Here is a 21,578-nt window from a genome sequence, read left to right as displayed (position 1 = left end):
TGTCTATTTTAAATATAGCAGTGTGTACATGTCAATCCCAAACTCCCAATCTATCCCTCCCCCGCACTCTTCCCCCCTCCCCCAACCATAAATTCCTTCTCTAAGTCTGTGAGTCTGTTTCTGTTTAAAATACATTGTTTTTAATTGCACTTGTTTCAAGATTTTTTTCCTTTGTTTCCTTTCAGTTTTTTGTTTGTTTTTAGTTAGGCAAGGAAATAGTTTCACTATAGATGTTGGGAACTGATGGGTGGAATCCTTCTGTCTTTTCTTCATAAAAATTTGGCAACAGTCCCCTTTTACTTTGTGGAATGTATCATATGAAACTATGGTATACTTTTGTTCAGAACAAAGGTTTTGTTTGGTTGGTGGGTTTGTTTTAAAAATCCCTTTTCTCTTCAACTCCTAGGAGAAAGTCTGGGGGAAAATTCGAATGTATTTTTCTTTCCATGACATTTAAAAAATATACCGATGCACTCTGGTGGTCTTTCTTTCGCCTTGAACAAAGCTGGGTTACTCAACCTCAGCTTGACTTCCTGAGTCTCAGCCACTTCCTTCCCCTTGTCCAACTTGTGACCCCCAGACATCATTCGGGGGGGCACTTAGTCCAGCCTTGGCTGGCCACCTGGCATATCTGCTGACTCTCAACCTGCCACTCATAACATAAAGGAGCTAAGAGTAGCCCAGAGAGCTTGACCTCAAGGCTTCCCTCTGAAATTATATTGCACCAACAACTTCAGACTGATACAACAGAAGCTTTTAAGAAAACCCCTTCCCAGAGTCCCAGGGGGAAGTCAGCACATGGAGGATGGCAGTGTGAGCCTCCCCTGCTCTCCGTGTTATGCAAAGTCTTCTGAAGCACCACCTCCTTTCAGGGTACAGCCTGAAGATTTATACCTTTGACTCTTTACTCTCTTCCTTCCCTCTCTATGTCCTTCTCACCATATCCTAGACTGTAACAGTATCAGTTTTTTTCTTTTTCTTGTCTTATATAATTTTCTACTAGTAATACAAGAACAAATCTCATCCTCTTAACCAAAAGGGGAGCCCATTCTATTTCAGGAGAGAATGGTTTGAGTGAGTCGTCAATGTAAGTGAGGTGTGGTTCTTGATATGCTAAAGGGGGAAATAAAGTATTAAATCTTTTCTCTCAACAATATTTGGTTCTTGAGTTCATGGTCTTGTTGCAAAATCTTACTTTGCTGCCAGAAGTAGAAAAGCTAAAAAGAAAAAAAAAATTGTATAGATTGCTAGTTCTACCTGATAAATCCAATCTTCCTATCTTGTGTTAGTAGTGGAATTTTTAGCTAGGTCCATTGTTGCCTAGGTAGACCCCATTTCCCAGATTCCTTTGCAGCTAATTCTGGCCATAAGGCTAAGTCCTGGCCAACAGAGTGTGCAACATGATGTGAAAAACTTCCAGATGGTGACCTTAAAGGAATGGATGAGACTTTCCTTTCTTGCCTCTTCTTCCATTCTGCTCCCTGAAACATGGATGTAGTGTAAGCCAACTTTGGATGTGACTGAGCACATGACCTTATTAGAGATTTTTCTTGTTTCTTGAGGTAGGATTGTATTGCTATAAACTTCCCTCTTAGAACTGCTTTTGCTACGTCCCATAGGTTTTGGGTCATCGTGTTTTCATTGTCATTTGTTTCTAGGTAATTTTTGATTTCTTCAGTGATCTCTTGGTTATTTAGTAGCATATTGTTTAGCCTCCATGTGTTTGTATCTTTTACATTTTTTTTCCTGTAATTGATATCTAATCTCATAGCATTGTGGTCAGAAAAGTTACCTGATTCAATTTCAATTTTCTTAAATTTACCAAGGTTTGATTTGTGACCCAAGATATAGTCTATCCTAGAGAATGTTCCATGAGCACTTGAGAAGAAAGTTTATTCTATTGTTTTTGGATGGAATGTCCTGTAAATATCAATTAAATCCATCTTGTTTAATGTATCATTTAAAGCTTGTATTCTTTATTTATTTTCATTTTGGATGATCTGTCCATTGGTGAAAGTGGGGTGTTAAAGTCCCCTACTATGATTGTGTTACTGTCGATTTCCCCTTTTATGGCTGTTAGCAGTTGCCTTATGTATTGAGGTGCTCCTATGTTGGGTGCATAAATATTTAAAATTGTTATATCTTCTTCTTGGATTGATCCCTTGATCATTATGTAGTGTCCTTCTTTGTCTCTTGTAATAGTCTTTATTTTAAAGTCTATTTTGTCTGATATGAGAATTGTTACTCCAGCTTTCTTTTGATTTCCATTTGCATGAAATGTCTTTTTCCATCCCCTCACTTTCAGTCTGTATGTGTCCCTAGTTCTGAAGTGGGTCTCTTGTAGACAGCATATGTACAGGTCTTGTTTTTGTGTCCATTCAGGCAGTCTATGTCTTTTGCTTGGAGCACTTAATCCATTTACATTTAAGGTAGTTATCGATATGTATGTTCCTATTACCATTTTCTTAATTGTTTTGCTTTTGTTTTTGTAGGTCTTTTCCTTCTTTTGTGTTTCCTGCCTAGAGAAGTTCCTTTAGCATTTGTTGTCAAGCTGGTTTGGTGCTGCTGAATTCTCTTAACTTTTGCTTGTCTGTAAAGGTTTTAATTTCTCCATTGAATCTGAATGAGATCCTTGCTGGGTAGAGTAATCTTGGTTGTAGGTTTTTCCCTTTCATCACTTTAAATATGTCCTGCCACTCCCTTCTGGCTTGCAGAGTTTCTGCTGAAAGATCAGCTGTTAACCTTGTGGGGATTCCCTTGTATGTTATTTGTTGCTTTTCCCTTGCTGCTTTTAATATTTTTTCTTTGTAGTTAATTTTTGATAGTTTGATTAATATGTGTCTCGGTGTGTTTCTCTTTGGGTTTGTCCTGTATGGGACTCTCTGTGCTTCCTGGACTTGATTGACTATTTCCTTTCCCATGTTAGGGAAGTTTTCAACTATAATCTCTTCAAATATTTTCTCAGACCCTTTCTTTTCCTCTTCTTCTTCTGGAACCCCTATAATTCAAACGCTGGTGCATTTAATGTTGTCCCAGAGGTCTCTGAGACTGTCCTCAATTCTTTTCATTCTTTATTCTGCTCCCTGGCAGTTATTTCCACCATTTTATCTTCCAGCTCACTTATACGTTCTTCTGCATCAGTTTTCCTGCTATTGATTCCTTCTAGAGTGTTTTTAATTTCAGTAAGTGTGTTGTTCATCACTGTTTGTTTGCTCTTTAGTTTTCTAGATCTTTGTTAAATGTTTCTTGTATTTTCTGCATTCTGTTTCCGAGATTCTGGATCATCTTTACTATCATTACTCTGAATTCCTTTACAGGTAGTTTACCTATTTTGTCTTCAGTTATTTGGTCTCGTAGGTTTTTACCTTGCTCCTTCGTCTGTAACATATATTTTTGTTGTTTCTTTCTTTCTTTCTTTCTTTTTTTTTGATGGGTGGTGCTGTATTTCTGTCTTACTGGTTGTTTGGCCTGAGACGTCCAGCACTGGAGTTTGCATGCAGTTGGATAGAGCCAGGTCTTGGTGCTGAGACAAGGACCTTCGGAATGCCTCACTCCGATTAATATTCCCTGGGGTCTGAGGTTCCTGTTAGTCCAGTGGTTTGGACTCAGAGCTCCCACCACAGGAGCTCAGGCCTGACCTCTGGCCTGGGAACCAAGATCCCACAAGCCGGTCACTGGGGGTTCCTCCATCTCCTTATGTGTCTGTGGTCCCACACCAGTGCCTGCCACATGACCTTAGAATGTACAGAAAAATAAGACAGAAAGGAGGAGCTACCTTTCTAGCCCAGATACTTTTATCCCACAATTATATGAGAGAGAAATAAATTTCCATCTTATTTAAGGTACTGTCATTTTTTGTTTCTGTGATAGCAGCTAAACCTATATCCTAAGAAATATATACATTGATAACTTTCAAAACATTATCTCAATAAATTAAGATAGAGTAATAATATTTGAACTTTACAAAGGTTCTCAGAATACAAGTCACACAGCCCAGCTGAATAAATGAGTTGTGAACCAAATAAAATAAGTGAATATAAGTGGAAACATTCTTGAAACTTTAAAGTACTTAAAAATTAAAGTAATGGTAAATGCTCATCTAATTTGATAATCTGGAAGCCACATTTATCAAAAGTCCTTTTTGTTACATTATTTTCATTGAGCATGAATTTGAATAACTACACTTACATTGTTAATTCTGGTTGATTAAATGATGAAGAACTTATCTTGGGGATAATCAAACCAAAAAATGGATAATGAAAATAGAGGAAGATTTTGGTGGTATGACTAATGGGTAAGTTGTCTTTGATAATTAAAAGCCAAATATCAGAATAGCAGTAATTGTGCTTTAGATGCTTATAAAAACAAATTGACATCAAATGACTTCAGCGAAAAGGTCAAAATAAAATCTTGCCATCTCATATGTATTAATTTAGGGATGGTGGGTGCAGAAGTTAGACATAAAGGAGAACTAATTTTTATTTATAAAATTATATCTATTTTTGAGGTCATGGTCACAAAAAAAGGAAGAAAAATGGTAGCTGCACTGCATTTCAAAGAGTTCTCAGGCTCATCCCTTGAGTGTTCACTGAATACAATGTATTGTCAGAAAGCTCTGGGGGCTACTAGTTTGACAAGCTTTGCTGCCATACTAATTAGAAGATGTTTACAAAGTTTTAACATGCTCCCCCTTGAAAAGCCCATTTCCCCAAGGCCCTGCAGGGAAAGACTTTTTCAGAGTTGAAGTCATCCTGTTGCACTACATGCCTAAAGGTGCTCAAGCTGAATGTTTCCAAAGACAGACAATCTTGTCATCTTTGGCTATTTCTGTCTTGTCATGTGGTGCCATGTGGGTTACTAGCCACTCTCCCTTCTCTCCCAGCACTCTGTGATTTTAGTCCTGTCTATTGGTGTGCCTCCCCCATCTACAGGAAGGTCAAATATTTTCATATTTCAACTATTTCCATTCCAACCATTTCTCATTAATATCAATTACACTTATTTTAAAGATTTAAATGTTATTGCAACAAGAATAGAGAAGTTGTGTGAATTTCCCAAAATCGATGGGAAGAAGCTCTAAAAGCATCATCTATGCTTTGTGTGTAATGGCTTCCCTCTGTTCTAGATAAAGCCCAACATTCTTACCATGCATGACTTGGCCCCGAATGACCTAAGTTCTTCATCTTGCACCACTGTTTCTGTTACCTAACTGAACTTGGGTCCACTTGCCAGCTCACAGTAAAGCCAGTCTACTGACACTGGGTTGTGGTGAAAGAAAGTGCAGCGTTTATTGCAGGGCACCAAACAAGGAGTCCCAGCAGCTAGTGCTCAAAAGACCCAAACTCCTCGATGGATTTCAGGGAAAGGCTTTTAAAGACAGGGTGAGGGAGAGGGTTGCAAGGTGTGTGATCAGCTCATGGACATTCTTCGCTTTGGTTGGTTGTGAGGTAATTGGGAGTCAACATCATCAACCTTCTGGTTCCAGCTGGTCTGGGGTCTATGTGCTTGTGGGCAGCATACAGTTAACTTCTTCCACCAGTGGGGGTTTCAGTATCTGCAAAACAGCTCAAAAGATATGGCTCAGGATATTATCTATAGCCCTTGAGGCAGAACTAAAGGTCCTTGACTTTGTTTAATGGCTAAACTATTATTATTGTGTCTTGCTTGACTGTTTTCCTTTGTTTCTGCATTTTCTCACTTCTCTGGTTAAATATATTCTTTGGAACTTGGGGAAAGCCTAGGAGGCTAAAGTTTTTCTACAAACAAGGGGAAGGTGGAGGAAGGTCTGTCCCGGGAAGGCCCCATAGGGTCCTGCTTGGTTACACTTCCCTTTCTCCTTCCAGCCTTACTGGCCATCTTTCAGTTCCTCAGTTTCCTGCTTTACATTACCGCACTTGTTGCTCCAGTGTTTGCATCCACTCCATCTTCCTTTACGTCCTTTCAGGTCCCATCTCAGGCTTCTTCAGGGCAGCTTTTTGTTCTCCCCACCCCAGGTGGGCACTTTTGTTATACATGTTCACTGCAGCCTCTGTTTTTCCCTTGTATTTTAATTGTAATTAATTATTTTAATAATTATTGGCTCCATGTCTTTGCCTCTACTAGACTGGAAGTCCCAGAAATGCAGATACCGCCATGTGTATATTTCACCACCATGTCTCTGTTGCTTAGTAGTGATGCGGTGAATGTTTCTGAATGAGTGAATGTATTTAGAGTACACTAGACATATGATTTCCATGGATTACTTGTAGATCTATGGATATTAAAAGCTGAGTAAGATAGTCTCAATGCTCAAGGACCATATATTCTTGTAGTTTTCAAGTAAGTCTCTTGCTTTGAACCCAATTGAACTTTGGATTTAGAGTTGACCTATTGGGAGGTCATTTCAGTAACCTGGGTGTTGGGTGACAAGTGCTTGATAAACAGAAGTAGCAACTGGCATGTAAGGGAAGGGAAAATGAAGATGTATAAGAAAAGACGAGATTTGTTATCTGACTTGGAATTGGAGTTGAAATAAAATGAGGAGAGTGGAGTGCAGAGAGAAAATAAGGAAGGAGGGGGAAGAGAATCAGGATTTAGGAAAGGAAACAGGGTGAGGCAAGAGGTAGGAGAAGCAGCAGAAAGCTTCTGCAGTGTGGAAACATAAAAGCAAAGCATTTCAAGTAGAAAATGGAGAGCAACAGAGTAAAGAGGCTAAAGCAGTTCTCTCTGCCTGTGGAGACCTTCAGGAGAGCGGGTTTGGTACCCTGGTGGGAATGGGTGTTAGACCACAGAGGTAGAAGAAAGAAAAGACAGAATAGTCAGAGAAACGTGCAGGCCACCCATTGGAGAGTTCGTCGTGATGGGAAGGGGAGCAAGAGATGAGTAGGTGGCTTTTCCTACAAAGACCCTATGAGTCTGAGAAATTACGTTGTAGCTATGACCTTTCTTCGGATGGTTTTGATGGTGATTAGAGAAAGTAAATGGAGGATACAGTAAAGCCTGGTGAAAACCTTTGTAGGATTTTCAGAGACCTACCCATGTTTCAAGGCAGAAGGAATGAAGCCAGTGCAGAGAAGTGGCCGGAGGTGGGGAAACCCTTGAAACAGAGGAGGATGCTGGTTCCTAAGGGATAAGAAATGGAGAGGCCCAGAACACTAGGGTGATCTAATCTGGAGAGGCTTTTCTCCTTCAGAGTGGAAGGAGAGAAACTCCACTCAGAGTGGAATGGGGGAGAGCAGAAACTTCAGTAATTATTGATAAAGTGGTGTCTGGTCTTTGGGGCATCCTGACTTCGAATGCTTCATTCTGGGAAGGTTCTTAGAGAAAGAAAAGAAGAGAAGAGAAAACAAAAGAGGAAAGGAAGCAAGAGAAGAAAAAAGTAAAGAAGAGAAAAGAGGATATGAGTTAACTGTGACCCTGGGAGATAAATCAACCTGCTCAGGAGTTTCAATCTGCTTCACATTTTGAGAAATAATATTTTAAGTGAATCCTGCACAATTTTGTGGGAGAGGGCAAAATAGGCCAGTTGTGAGAATGTAAAAAATCTCTGCAGATTGCCAGTGTCCTAACATCTTTGTGATAAAGAGGTTTTATATTTATGAGGAAGGTGAGTGAGGGAAAAGAAGGATTTGAGGATGATTTCTGGCTTTTATGAGCAAATCATATTTCTTATTCACTAAGGCTTACAATGGCCCTAAATCTTTATTAACTCCTTTCATGCCCTATAGCCCAAGATACCTTTCAAAACTGTAAGACAGCAACTTGGTTATACATAAATAGGCTAATATTTTTTTTTTTTACGAGTTTGAATCTAAATGATGAAAATTGACATTTCATCTTGCAAAAGAAAATGAACTGCAGATCTCCTAAATAAATACTTACAAACAAAACACAAATGTCTTTGAATCTGAAGCTTGCCTGGGAACAGCACTGGGCTTTGCCAGAGGTAGACTTTGAACCACTCCGTAAAGCTTTTAAAGGAAAGAGTGCCTTTGAAAGCTAAGGAGCTTGTAGAGTGGTGATTTATGAACAATGTTAAGAAATATGCTTTTCCTTTAATCAAAAAAAAGTCCTGACACTCAGTAAAATGATGAGGATTTATGTGCTAAAACGTTTTGCATGGCAGCTTCTGAGTAATAGATTCATAAATATTTCCCTTTTTTAATTTAAAAGTCAAAATGAATTAGAAAAAAAGTGCCAAAGTAAAGATACCCAGTCAAACAGAGAAGATGAACTTTGGGTTTTCCCTGGCCTCACAGTCTGAGCACCGCTGCACCTCCCTCATCCAAGGTAGACAGAGAGGAGCTTCTAAAAGTTTCGATACAACCACTGTGGAGAACAGTATGGAGGTTCCTCAAAAAACTAAAAATAGAACTACCATACGACCCAGCAATCCCACTACTGGGTATATACCCTGAGAAAACCATAATTCAAAAAGAGTCATGTACCACAATGTTCATTGCAGCTCTATTTACAATAGCCAGGACATGGAACCAACCTAAATGTCCATTGACAGATGAATGGATAAAGAAGATGTGGCACATATATACAATGGAATGAGACTCAGCCATAAAAAGAAACAAAATTGAGTTATTTGTAGTGAGCTGGATGGACCTAGAGACTGTCCTACAGAGTGAAGTAGGTCAGAAAGAGAAAAACAAATACTGTATGCTAACACATATATATGGAATGTAAAAAAAAAAAAGAAACTGGTTCTGAAGAACCTAAGGGAAGGGCAGGAATAAAGATGCAGACATAGAGAATGGACTTGAGGTCATGGGGAGGGGGAAAGGTAAGCTGGGACGAAGTGAGAGAGAGTGGCAAGGACATATATACACTACCAAATGTAAAACAGATAGCTAGTGGGAAGCAGCCGCATAGCACAGGGAGATCAGCTCCGTGCTTTGTGACCACCTAGCAGGGTGGGATAGGGAGGGAGAGAGGGAGATGTAAGAGGGAGGAGATATGAGGATATATGTATATGTATAGCTGATTCACTTTGTTATAAAGCAGAAACTAACACTCCACTGTAAAGCAATTATACTCCAATAAAGATGTTAAAAAACAAAAATAAAAAAAAATAAAAGTTTCTCTCTCCCCCTGGCCCCCTACACACATGTGTGCTTGCACACAAACAGAAAGCGTGAAGATTTAAAAAATTTTACTGAGTGAAGTTTGCTTTAAACCATGCTTCTCTGGCCATTTTCCATTCAGCTTATCGCTATTATTACTTTTCTATAATATCGAATGTGCCCACAGCATGTTATGCATGGAACACAATTTAAATGGATACATAAAGTGTGTGTGTTATGCATGAAAAGAGTTGAGAAGTAGTAGTCATAACCTGCTTGAAGAAGGGATGAAAAATGAGGCCAGAAACCACATGACGGCCGTGGTCCTCTGGGCTGAATGCGGGCTCCCAGCCTCCTGGACACTTTTGTGCTTCATGATTTAATTCAGCTTGGGTGCAATGAGTTCTTTTCTTTTTGCTTCTGTGGCGCTGGGTGTTGTTGCTGGGGACCGATGGGGGCAGGGAGAGTGAGCGACGCAGAAGCGTTGGCCACACAAATACAATCCCAGGGCAGTGGCCCCAGCACATTGGGCGGGGGGACGCGGACTTGTTCAAGCCACACAAAGCAGCTCTTGTTCCCATAGAAACCGGCGTTGAGCTGAATGAGTAGCTTGACTCTGCAGCCCCTTCCTCTTTCTTTTTAAATCTCTGTTGGCGATGCATTGTCTTCTAGTTATTTTTGTTTTAATAAAAATAAAGACTGTAGCAAAGAAAACACTTCCCACCTCAAAGCAGCTTGCTTTACAGGCTGATGACATATATTCCGGGGTGGTGGTGGGGGGTTGGAAATCTGGATGGATCTCCCCGGATCTGAGATCGGGTACCTTTTCTTCAAGCCGTGTACTGACAGGCCACCAAGAGCTGTGCCAGGCTGAGATTGGCAGACTAATTTGAATACCAATGCCGCTCCGGGGCGGGGGGACTTCCAGATCCAGGGCAGGGAGGGCCCACAAGATTCAATAGTGGTTTCTTGGGAGAGGGAAGGACTTCTCCCACAATTATGAGCTTCCTCCCTTCTCTCACTCCCAGGACCCTTCTCTGCTGGGTTATTGGCAAGTCTACTTTCTATTCTTCAAGGATTAATGCCTCACTGCAAGGGGAAAATGGGCAATTTAAAAAAAAAGAAAAAAAAACTCAAAGCCTGGGATGTCTCTTGCTTTCTCATTCCCCAGTTAGATTTCATTAGGGTACTGCAGAAGAGCAAGGTTTGGGGCCTTTGTTGTCCTATTGTTAGAGTTTAAAACCAGTAACAGGATGCTTTTACCTTTACCAGAAAAAAGACGGGTAACCTTTGGTGCTAATGGAGGTTAGCTAACATCTATAAGCAGCGGAGCTTTCTAAAGGGAAAGGGAATTACTGGAATAGTCTCTAATGACATAATCTGCTTATAAAAAATAAGATTTTTAAGTTCCTGTCAGAATTGCTGAATTTAAGTGATTTGGTACTTTTCCCATATTTGAAATATTTAAAAATCAGAGATTATATCAGAAATTATGAAAATTCCTTTTACATACACTCTCTCCCCAGTAAAATGTTTTAAATATATAAGGTTGTAGGTTTGCTTCCTTTTTTTTTTTTTTTTAATAAAGCAGGTTCTTATTAGTTATCCAATAGGTTTGCATCTTTGCACTGTGAAACATTTTGATTAAACCTGTTTCTAATTAAGCACCCTAGCAGACTGAAGCACCAATTTGTCTGGTGTAAAATGTACTGGAGAGCCTTTCCTTCCTCACTAGCAGGCTGGGGCAGTTTGGGAAAGAGTGGCGCCCTGGCACCATTACCCTCCAGGTGGCCTCGCACACATTCATTTTATTGCTCCACAAACCCACCTGCTGCTTGCATTTGCGGTTTGGGTGGCACAAGGCCAGTGACATGGGACAGGCAGAGATATTGTCCCAGTCTTGAGGGCAGATATAAATTGTCATCTTCAGTGAATACTTTTTAGGTGTTGGTGGGCATAGGGCATCCTGCCAGGAGCCATCAGTGAGAGACCAGGAGACACAGATGAATCAGATTCATTCTCGAGGGACAAGATGTCTTGTGCTAGCTATCACTCGCATGTCAATTTTATTTCTTGGTAAGTGTGAAAAATGTAGCCCCACATTTTCTTACTAATAGTCCGACAGGTTGGAAAAAGTCGTGCAGTTTTGTTACAGAGTAAGAGCTTTTCTCTTCATATAATATTTTTGAGGCTTATATACTGAAAGAGTTTTTTGGTAATTATACATTAAACCCAGTGCATTATTACCTCAAAATTCAGAGAAGATTCCTTGTTCAGAGCTAACTACTACTACTATTACTACTACTACTAATAATAAGTATTTTTCATAAGAACTCATTAAATTGCACAGGTGAATTTTTTATTTTTATGCTAGTCATAAAAAGTGACTTTAGCAAGTTTTGAAAACATATCTGAGAGAAAAGAAAACACTAGTTATTTGATGAAATTCTTTCAATGTGGCCGTCACAGATGGAACAGTTGTATTAGTTCTCCCAGCCATGCCTGTGGGTTCCCTTTTCTCTTGGCCCAGCCTATGAAATTAAAGGTTTAGTAGAGAGGAAAAAGTTCAACTTCCAAATTTAAATTTTTAGCCTCATTAAAAGACACGCTGGGGGCACTGGGTCAGCTTTCATTTACATTTAAGCAGCAGGTCATCACCAAGTCCTCCTCTGGGCACAGGCTTAGGCTTCCCAGGGCCTGGAAGGCGCCGCAGGCATGTGAGTTCCTGGGGGAACTGAAAACAGCAGAACAAGTCAAACCAGTCCTTTCCAACCCAAGTGATCCGGTGGCCCAGAATACAAAGCAAATAGTCAAGGAGGAAAGGGATCCCGCAGGATCAGCTGTGGTTGCCCATCTCTGGACTGAGGATGGGATAGATTCAATCAGTGATGGCCTCTGTGCTGCAAGGTCACCTTCTCCAGGTCTCCCCTGGCAAAGCCTCCTGAGGATGCAGAGCTGACACTCACTGTTGTGGATACGTTGCTTTTCTCCCACCCAAGGGCTCGCAGTTGGGAGTTTGCTAAATAAAGGAAAGATTCCCACTTTCACTTTTTTTTTTTTTAAAGGTGTAGGCTTATTTATTTATTTATTTATTTATTTTTGGCTGTGTTGGGTCTTCGTTTCTGTGTGAGGGCTTTCTCTAGTTGCAGCAAGTGGGGGCCACTCTTCATCGCAGTGAGCGGGCCTCTCACTATCGCGGCCTCTCTTGTTGCGGAGCACAGGCTCCAGACGCGCAGGCTCAGTAGTTGTGGCTCACGGGCCCTGTCGCTCTGCGGCATGTGGGATCTTCCCAGACCAGGGCTCGAACCCGTGTGCCCTGCATTGGCAGGCAGATTCTCAACCACTGCACCACCAGGGAAGCCCCCCCCACTTTCACTTTTTCCGTAGGTAGGAGAGGAAGACGGGGCTCTTCGTTTACTTGCACTTTTTCTTATATTGACTTTCAACTTGTCAGGGCAGTGGTCACACTCCCTGTGCTTTGAGGCCGGGTCCCACAATCGTAGCGATCTGACAGGGGGGGCCTTAAGGGGTCAGGCCGGCCACACCAGCCAGGGCGGCAGGGACTTCACCCCCAGGTGGAGGTCCTGGTTTCGGAGTTGCTTAGCCTCGTGCTTTTTGAAGCCTTGGGCTTGTACAAACCTTTGGATCAATTTTAGTCTCCTTCTGCAGCATCTTTTCCAGCTGCTGTTCAGCCCAGGCAGCTTTCCAGGGGGCTTTGTTAATGAATATAATTTTACAGCAACAAAAGACACGAGGAGAACTGAAAGTTCTAGAGGGAAAAGAGCACTTTCTTTTCTCCCCAAGTCGAATTTTTCAAGTCGCAACTGTTTCCTCCGGCAGACACGTACTCACATGGGTCCTGATTTAACAAATGCCTCGCTCTTTCCCTGGGAGGTTTTGAATTACCCACCTACCAAGACATTTGTTGAAGTTCAAGAGCTCTAAATCCTGATTTAGGATTCTTTTCAGCAGTAACATCACACACACTTTCTTTGTGCATTATCCAACTCAGAAGTACATGTGGTGCTTTGAAACCGTGTCAAGCTACAATAATGAGAAACGAAGAAATATTATTCTGGCCTTGAAAAAGGGGCTTGTGTAAACCATGAAAGTGTTGGAAATGTGAACCTGTAGTCTCTTACTTTTGCTCTAGTTTCCTCTCTTGGATTGTAAACATCCGTCCCTCTGATCCAAGGGCCACCTTACCTTTCCATAAACTCGAAGATCCTGCGATTGCAGTGTATTTCCAGGGCTTTTTTTTCCCCCTGGGAATTCTGCTGCCTCAATCAATCAGACTTCAGGTAGTATGGATAATGGATTGGCTTGTTATGTGCGTAAATAAATATTCATTTGTGGGCTGCTAGCTGCTCAGAATCTGTCCGTGGAAGTTTCCGGTGGCAAACAGGTATGTGGGATGAGCAGACGTAACCCACCAGAAATCTGCACGATTCCAGTTGCCACATCTATAGCAGACCCTGGGCATCTTACCTCTTCACCAGTGAGCAGCATTGCTGATGGTTTCACGTCTTACCCCTACATTTCTGACATGGCCGTGACCTACCCCCTTCTCCTGGGGTTTCCTGCCCTGTTTGGATGGCAGGTGGTGTGAGTACATTTTAGTGAATGAGAAAGCACCAGCGGGCGCAGTGTAAGTCACTGATGATTTCCCGATTCACCTGCTGATTAGGTAGGATATGAAACACGGATTAATCCCCTGCGAAGGTAAATAGGTTCAGGCTTGCAAAATGCTCACAGCCCACTGATGCTCATCAAAAGATAATTGATGCGAGGGTAATAATTCCGGTCAGGGATATATATGTTCAAAGTGCTACAGGAACCCAGAAAAGTCAGCTACTAACTTCGTTGTTGGGAAAATTTTGAAAAATGACGAAGCGGATTTTACTCTAAAAGTCAAGTCAAGGTGTTGATAAGTTTCAGTAAAGGAAGAAGGCAGGGCCTCAGTATGACTTCTGTGGGCCCTAGAGACCACTGTCTGTGGTTCCTTCTTCCACAGAAAGAATATACTAAGAAGTCTGTTTTACAGCTCTGTCTGTAATCTCCTCTGACTATGTTAATCTTGTTTATTAACACATTTTATTTGACCTAAGAATTCACTTTCTCTTCTGGTTCCAAAAGAAATCAAAACATTTCATGGGCTCCTAACAGTCCTGAGCCCTTTGCATCATGCCTGCGTTACCTGGGAGAAGATGAAGAGAGAAAGAAGAGAAGGAGGAGAGCAAGTCTGCAGGGAGAGGACAGGAAAGAGACCCCAGAAGAAGGAAGGTGGCTGTGAGAGGAGTAGACATCACAAGGGAAGTGATGAAATAAGTTCACCAAAAAATGGGATAAAAACACGAAAGTGGGAGAAACCAAAACAGGAAAGTGAGATAAGCCAGAGAACACTCTTGGAGACCAGCAAACTAGAAAACTCTTCCAGAAGCTCTTTCCTTGAGCACCGCTCTTGAATTTGGACGGGGAGGTTTTGTCTTTCCCGCAATGCTGGGTAGTGATGCTTCTGAGAGGCTCCAAGTGGCAGAGGGACAGGTTGGGGGGGGGGCGGTGAGGCCCCTGCAGGACACGTAGGTCTGAGTTGGTTGGAGACTCAGGGGGAGCTTGCCAGGTGAGGTCAGGTATCAAGTAACCAGGAGTCTTATTTGGTGCATAAACAGCAATAATCTAGTTTTCTTTCTACAAATGGAGTCCTCGTTCAAGAATTAGAAAATGATGGAACTCTGTTTAAAAAATTACACTTAAGGTGGATCACTTACACCTTCATGTTTATCTGCATCTCACTAGGTTTTCACATTTTGGACTTCATGACATGTATTTTGTTGTTGTTTCTATTGCCTGTCTGTAAAAAGCTTTTCCCAGTTATAACAGACTTTCAGGTACTTATTTATTTTAATATTCACAGTAGTTCCATAGGAAGACATCACCAATTGCTATTCTTTTTTTTAATTGTCAATTTTTTTAAAAAAAATTGGAGTATAGTTAATTTATAATGTTGTGACAGTTTCAAGTGTGCAGCGAAGTGATTCAGTTATTATATATATATTCTTTTTTTATATTCGTTTCCATTATAGGTTATTATAATATACTGACTATAGTTCCCTGTGCTATACAGTATGTCATTGTTGTTTACCTATTTTATATATAGTAGTGTGTATATGTTAATCCCAGACCCCTAATTTATCTCTCTCCCTCCCTCCCTCGCTATCCCCGTTGGTAACCATAAGTTTGTTTTCTAAAGACATCACCATTCTTATTTTGTAAATTAGAAGCCAGGCTCAGCGTTTGTGACTTTCTCAAAGTCCCACAGTTATATCATTTCAGAGGCGGGACTTCACACTAGGGGCATGTGTGTATGTGTGTGTTTGCTTGACACTGACTTTTCTGTGGGACATCAAACTTAGAAGAGAACTGATTTCACATCGATTAAGGTGTCCTTATACACTTTTTCCCATTTTTTTCTCATGTGGTTATTTACGCATTCCCAAATCTGCCTATCATTTTCATCCTTCTCCTTAATGAAAGCACCGTACCTATCTTTGATTTGACCCTGTCGACAATGTAAATACAGAATCATGGGAGAGCTATTGTTCCTCTGATACCTAGGCCTGAAATTTGGCAGACCGAATATTTATGTTTATAAAGTTTTTCTAACACAGCTTGGGATTTTCATGCATCTGTTGATGACATGCAAATTGTTTCCCTTAGCATGCAGAAAATCCAAATGTAATTTAGGAAACATTTCTTAGAAACATCCAAATGTACTGAGGGTTGTCACATTCAATGCATAACTTGGCAAGTTTTACTTTTTACCCTGTAAGATATAATTTTCCAGGCATCTAGTGCTCAGGAAGGATCTTTATGCATTGGAACTAAGTATAGTTTTATAAGGGAGGTTAGACCTCAGTGGGTTTCATGCTGTACTCATTGGCTTCACTCTGCTTCAAGCCCAAAGACGGTGCCATGACCAGTTGTAACGTGCTTGCTTCAAACCAGCCAGAGATACAGGGAGAGCACGAAATGGCTATGGTTCACTTGTTATCCTACAGGAAAGTGGTATATTCTAGCCATACCCTACTGTCAGTGGCTGGTAGCAGAGGCGGTGCTTTTTCAACCCTATCCTTCTTCCTTAGGTCTACCTTGACTGAGCTACAGAATGGTTCAATGGACTCAGATTAACTTGGGGGTTCAGTAAATCTTGGCTCTTAGCTGTGGCTCTGTTGTGAATTCACCAAGAAAGCCCTGTAAATTAGTCTAGCTTTTTGTGTGCTAATGTTTTCTTGTGTAAAAAATGAGCCCAATAACAATGTTAATGCTATGAATTTTGCAAATAAAAGTTTTTCTACTGCAAATCTGGTTGATGTATTATCTTGCTTACAGAAGGGAAATTAAGAGTCCAGGACCCTTTGAAAAAATATATAATGTCTCCGGGTCTATCATTGAATGGAATGGCTGCTCATTCCCTGGGTGATTCTAAGCGTTGTGTCTGTATTTTTAAGCCTGCAAAATGGAAAAATCAGTAACGTTAAATAATCAAACTTATAAACTTGTAAAACTCTGTTTATTCAACTAACAATTACTGAGTGAGGCTCATTGCCTGTGGGTTGCTGGGAACAGAAAGAAAGAAGAACTTGCCCCTGCCCTTGAGAGACCTTGATCGAACTGGAGACAGACACGTAATAGAAATAATACGAATATAATATATTCTAAACGTTAATGCAATATGACACCTTCTAAACTCTGTACAAGTAAAATGCTCTTGAAACAAGGGAGAGTGAGAATTAATTTTCCCTGAGGCATCAAATTGAGGAGGTGACACTTGGAAGTAACAATGGAAGACGGTTAGTTAGCTTTGTAGAGAAGGTGGAGGAAAGCTTTCCAAGGAGATGGAATGAGCTGGTGATCAGGGTGGGGGCAGGGCATCTACCATGGAATGGGGCCAGCTGGGAAAATACCTCATCATTATATTTATTTCTGTAGCCTGAACACCAGGCTCATCTGAGGTATTTACGTGAGAAAGCAGCATGACCAGAGTGGACATTTCAGAGACATATCTATGGGGCAGAATGGAAGGGGGTTGGAGGGGATTAGTGTTTGAGTCTGGGAGGTGGGTTTGGAGGCTACTGTATTAGTGACACATCATCACCATGGCAACACCAGAAGACATTGTACATAGTACCAAATCAGCTCCAGGAGATCAGATCCTTGTAGCCCAGCCACATACTCTATTCAACTGGCCAAATCCACGCCCCCCTCCCCGCCACCGACACACACATATATTTCCTTCTACCAGCATAGAAAACAAATGGCTTGGTCCTCTACCATTTCTCAGAGTGCTGAGTTGGAAGAATCATATCTGGACATTATTCCGAGGTCATATGTGTTCACATTAACCCTCAGCTTCATGCAGACCCTTCTGCCTTGGCCAGTTTCTCTGCTGTGACTTGGGACACTTACCCCTCTCAGAGTTTTAGCCTGCGTGAAACGAGCCCGTGCTAAATTTTACCCTGGTTTTACCGTGGTCACTCTGATTTCTCCACTTGTCCTCAAATCCCAACACCCACCCTCCATACACACCAAGCAGATGTTATTAGTAGTTATCTTTGCATTCTGTTTTTGGTTTACTTGAATTTTCAAGATCTTGTGGTTGGTTTGCAGCATTAAGGAACACAAAGCACAGTGAGCTATTTGTTGACAGGATGGTTTATTTTGTTCTTCCCTTCAGAACCGTGTTTAACAAATTGCATCTACATAAGCTGTCAGGCATTCAAAACTGTTTGACAAAACAGAAGTTACTACAGCAAATCCAGCTTCTTTCAACGTGTACGGTCATTTATATGCCCTTGGTTGGGATGGGTTCATCTCCTAATGAGTCTTTAAAGATGTGTGACTTGCTCTGTGTACTTAAAAAAGAGATAGAGAGAAGTTGTTTGGGCAAAGCCTCTTGTCTTGGATTTCTTTTTTAAGGTGTAAATCCTGAGGGGAACTGTGGTTATAGCTGATTCCAGAGTGAGCTCCCACCCGCATGTCCTGCCTCTGTCCATCCATGGTTGCTCCCAAGAGAAGCAACAGAGTAATCGCTTGTCTCTTGGCATTTCTTTTTTCTTTAATTTGTCCTTAATATTTTACAGGTTATTGGAAAATTCTTTAGCTACAGTGGTATCGTTGGACTCCTTTGGACCACCTTTCATCTGTATTTTTACTGTCATTTCAAATTTTAGTTAAGATAAAAAAGGAGCCAAACAAAGACGTTTCCCAAGCACACTCATCTAATTATCAGACTGTAACATTTCTCTTTAAACCTGTGTCTAGTTATTTTCGGCCCTGATTTGTTTCCTTTGTTTCCTTTGAAACTGTTCATGATATTTAATTACCTTCACTAATTCCTCAGTGCTTAGATTGTCACAGGCTTTATTTTGTATTTTTATAGAGTTCGTCTTGCCCTTTTTTATGATTGAGTTTCCATTTTCTTGGAGTTATTGAGTATAGCACATCGATTATGCAAAATCTTTTGAGCTCTATCACATTTATATTTTGTTCTAAATGACATTGTTAAAATTCGTAAAATTGGTCTATATCAGTTCCTTATTGACAAATTGAAAAAAAAGAAAAAGTATCACTTCAGCACGTTCAGAACATTTGCAACCCTAGAGATTTTTTCCCAGCACAAAATGTGTTCAGGAGCATAAGACAGCCTCAGAGGCACAAAGATTAAAACAGCTGAATTATTTCCATTCACTCTACTCTTCAGAGTCATGAAATAAACCCAGAAATAACATGAAGAGTAAAATGATGAATTAAAATTCAAATTTGAAATTCTTTTCAGCTTCCCTCATCTAAGATGCTCATCGTTTGGAGGCTGACTTATTGTAAATTTTCATGTCTTTGGTGATTATGGATTACAACCAAAAAAAAAAAAGTATAATATCTGGATCTTACTGGCCCAAACCAGTTGTGTGAAATTATACTTTAGAACCATGAGTATTTTTCTTCATGATACATCTTTCTTTTTACCCACATATTCAATATTTGATAGGCCACGTATTTAATCACATAAGAACCGTAAGAAATGCAAATGCTTTGAAGTTCATAAGGCCGCATGAGAGCTTTATGGCTTGGGATCATGAGAAGAAATTGCATTTTTACTTGGCAGTGAAAGGTGAGAAGACAGAAGCCCTATGGAAACACATGGAGATACCTTAGACCAACTCACTGTTTGTGGTAAGTGGCTGGGGCTTGGTTAAGGCAGAAGAGGGAGGCAGAAAACATTATTTGCAAATTCATTGAAAATTCTTCATCCAAATTATGCCAGAACAATGAACAGGTATAAATGTTTGGACCGTCTTTTTTCATATTCCTAAATGGGGCTCTCAGGAAAAGCCTTGTGGAAATGACTGAGCAAGAGTGTATGGTCTGCTTTGGAAAAGTTATTTTTAAGATACTTAAAACTACTTTTTAAACATAAAATAGTTTTGCTGGTGGAATTGAACAAACATCAAGATGCTGTTTCGATATCTGTTTTAAACAAATTCTGATTTATGATAAAGAGAAGCAATTCCAGCATGGAGCCAAAGATTCCTAAACCAAATTAGTTTTGTGTTTTAAGCAAGTTCCCTGGACTTGGGAGTCTGGAGCTGCTGGGAAACCTCAGTCTGCTTAACCTGGTTCAGTCTGCTCAGACACCCCAAGGGTCAACTGTATGTATTTCTTCCCACCTCTGCATCCAATGACCTCACGCTGTGGCTTGAAATTAACAACGGTGGGAGTATTTATACCACAGATATTGGCAAATTCTACAAATCACAGCTCTATTCCCTGAGTTAACTGTTAAGTACCTGCCAGAGTATCTGTTTCTAGCTGATATGTAGGACACTTTCTTTGAAAACTCTGTGATGGTCTGATACTGTGGAATAATTTACTTTTAGCTCTTAGTTGCCACTAACTTTTCGACATAAACTTTAGAGAATCGGGTTTAGTCTCCCAAGCCCTGCACATGGGGTCTGGGCCTGGGGAGTGCCAGCATGGGCTTCTGAGGAGCTCTGTGGCCCGTCTCCTCCCTTCTTGGGGCTGTGTTATCCCACCCAGATCTTCACCTCTGGCTGCTAGAAATACCCAGTGTGTGGTCTGAAAGCTTGTTTGGCTGAGGAATGCCCAGAGCTCTGGAGCTCTCTCCCCTGTGGTCACATTTCCCAGTGAAAGGTGAAAGGGAAAGGTTCCCTTGTGGGAAAATGTTTATTATTTGCTTACATTATATTGTACTCTCCCCAAATCTGCCCCCTACACACAGTTTACAGGGTACACCTTGCACACATTGTAACAGTCACTTTCCTGGAGCAAAATAAAAAGTACATGAAAGTACAGAGTACGTGGGAATAACATCTTTACATAACACTGACTTTTAATGAGATCAAAACACAGGATAAAAGTAATCACATTCTCAGAATCATCTACACACGATTATGGGGAAATTAGAGTGCAGTGCACTGGTTTCATATATGGTTTATTTATAGAGATAGTTTTGGCATTTCAATAAAAGAATGGCAAAGGTTTGACTGGTTTACTGGTGAGATATTTTGTGTGTATGTGTGGGTGGGTATATTACATACAAACTCTCCTGAGGCTAGGGAGGGACTAAATTGTTCCACTCTCTTGCAAATGCCACAATGTATTAGCCACTTGCAACTGTCATGCTGCAGATTTCTTTCCCATTGGGAATCAGTCCCCCTCCCAGCAGCCACCCTCTCCTGAGACTAAAGCAAAAGTGCAATGTTTTGGGTGCCCGTTCAGTCTATTTGCATTTTTGACCTTCTTGTCCGGCTACTTTATTTGTCATTTTTCCAACCATTCCGGCTAAAGTGATACTGCTTTCCCTTTGAACCAAATATTTTTATCTCTTTACAACCCAATTTATAAGTAGGAAAAAAACATTTTTTTTTAGAAGAGGGTATGGAGGGAGATATGGGAAAAGGGTTTTAAGAGAAAATAATCCAGATTATGGACGTGAACTTCACCAGTATACACTTTGTCAAAACATGGTGCTTCCCTCCTTCGCGGGGATTTTCTTTGAAGAGTTACATTTGTCCTTCATCTCAGTAGGAGTAACTTATAGCCATTCATTTTCTTTTTTTTTTTTTAATTAATTTATTTAATTTATTTATTTTTGGCTGCGTTGGGCCTTCGTTGCTGCGCGCGGGCTTTCTCTAGTTCCAGCGAGCGGGGGCTACTCTTCGTTGCGGTGCGCCAGCTTCTCATTGCGGTGGCTTCTCTTATTGCGGAGCATGGGCTCTAGGCGCTCGGACTTCAGTAGTTGTGGCATATGGGCTCAGTAGTTGTGGCTCATGGGCTCTAGGTGCGCAGGCTCAGTAGTTGTGGCACACAGGCTTAGTTGCTCCTCGGCATGTGGGATCTTCCCGGACCAGGGATTGAACCTGTGTCCCCCTGTATTGGCAGGTGGATTCTTAACTGCTGTGCCACCAGGGAAATCCTGCCATTCATTTTCAATTGTACTTTCACATTTTG

General features: G+C 40.9%; 1 long non-coding RNA gene across 1 annotated transcript in view; it reads left to right on the top strand.

Annotated features, from left to right (window-relative positions):
- LOC309634521 overlaps positions 1-20,972 on the top strand; it is a 170,735-nt gene extending 149,763 nt beyond the window's left edge. Inside the window, exon 3 of the long non-coding RNA XR_014248174.1 lies at positions 19,213-20,972. This is a non-coding gene — a long non-coding RNA (uncharacterized lncRNA). The remainder of the gene's footprint in view (positions 1-19,212) is intronic.
- Positions 20,973-21,578: the final 606 nt, after the last annotated feature.

This window comes from Balaenoptera borealis (genome assembly GCF_965194805.1).
Source record: "Balaenoptera borealis genome assembly, chromosome: 9".
In the NCBI taxonomy this organism is placed as follows: Eukaryota; Metazoa; Chordata; class Mammalia; order Artiodactyla; family Balaenopteridae; genus Balaenoptera; species Balaenoptera borealis.
This window is presented reverse-complemented; position numbering and strand designations above follow the sequence as displayed.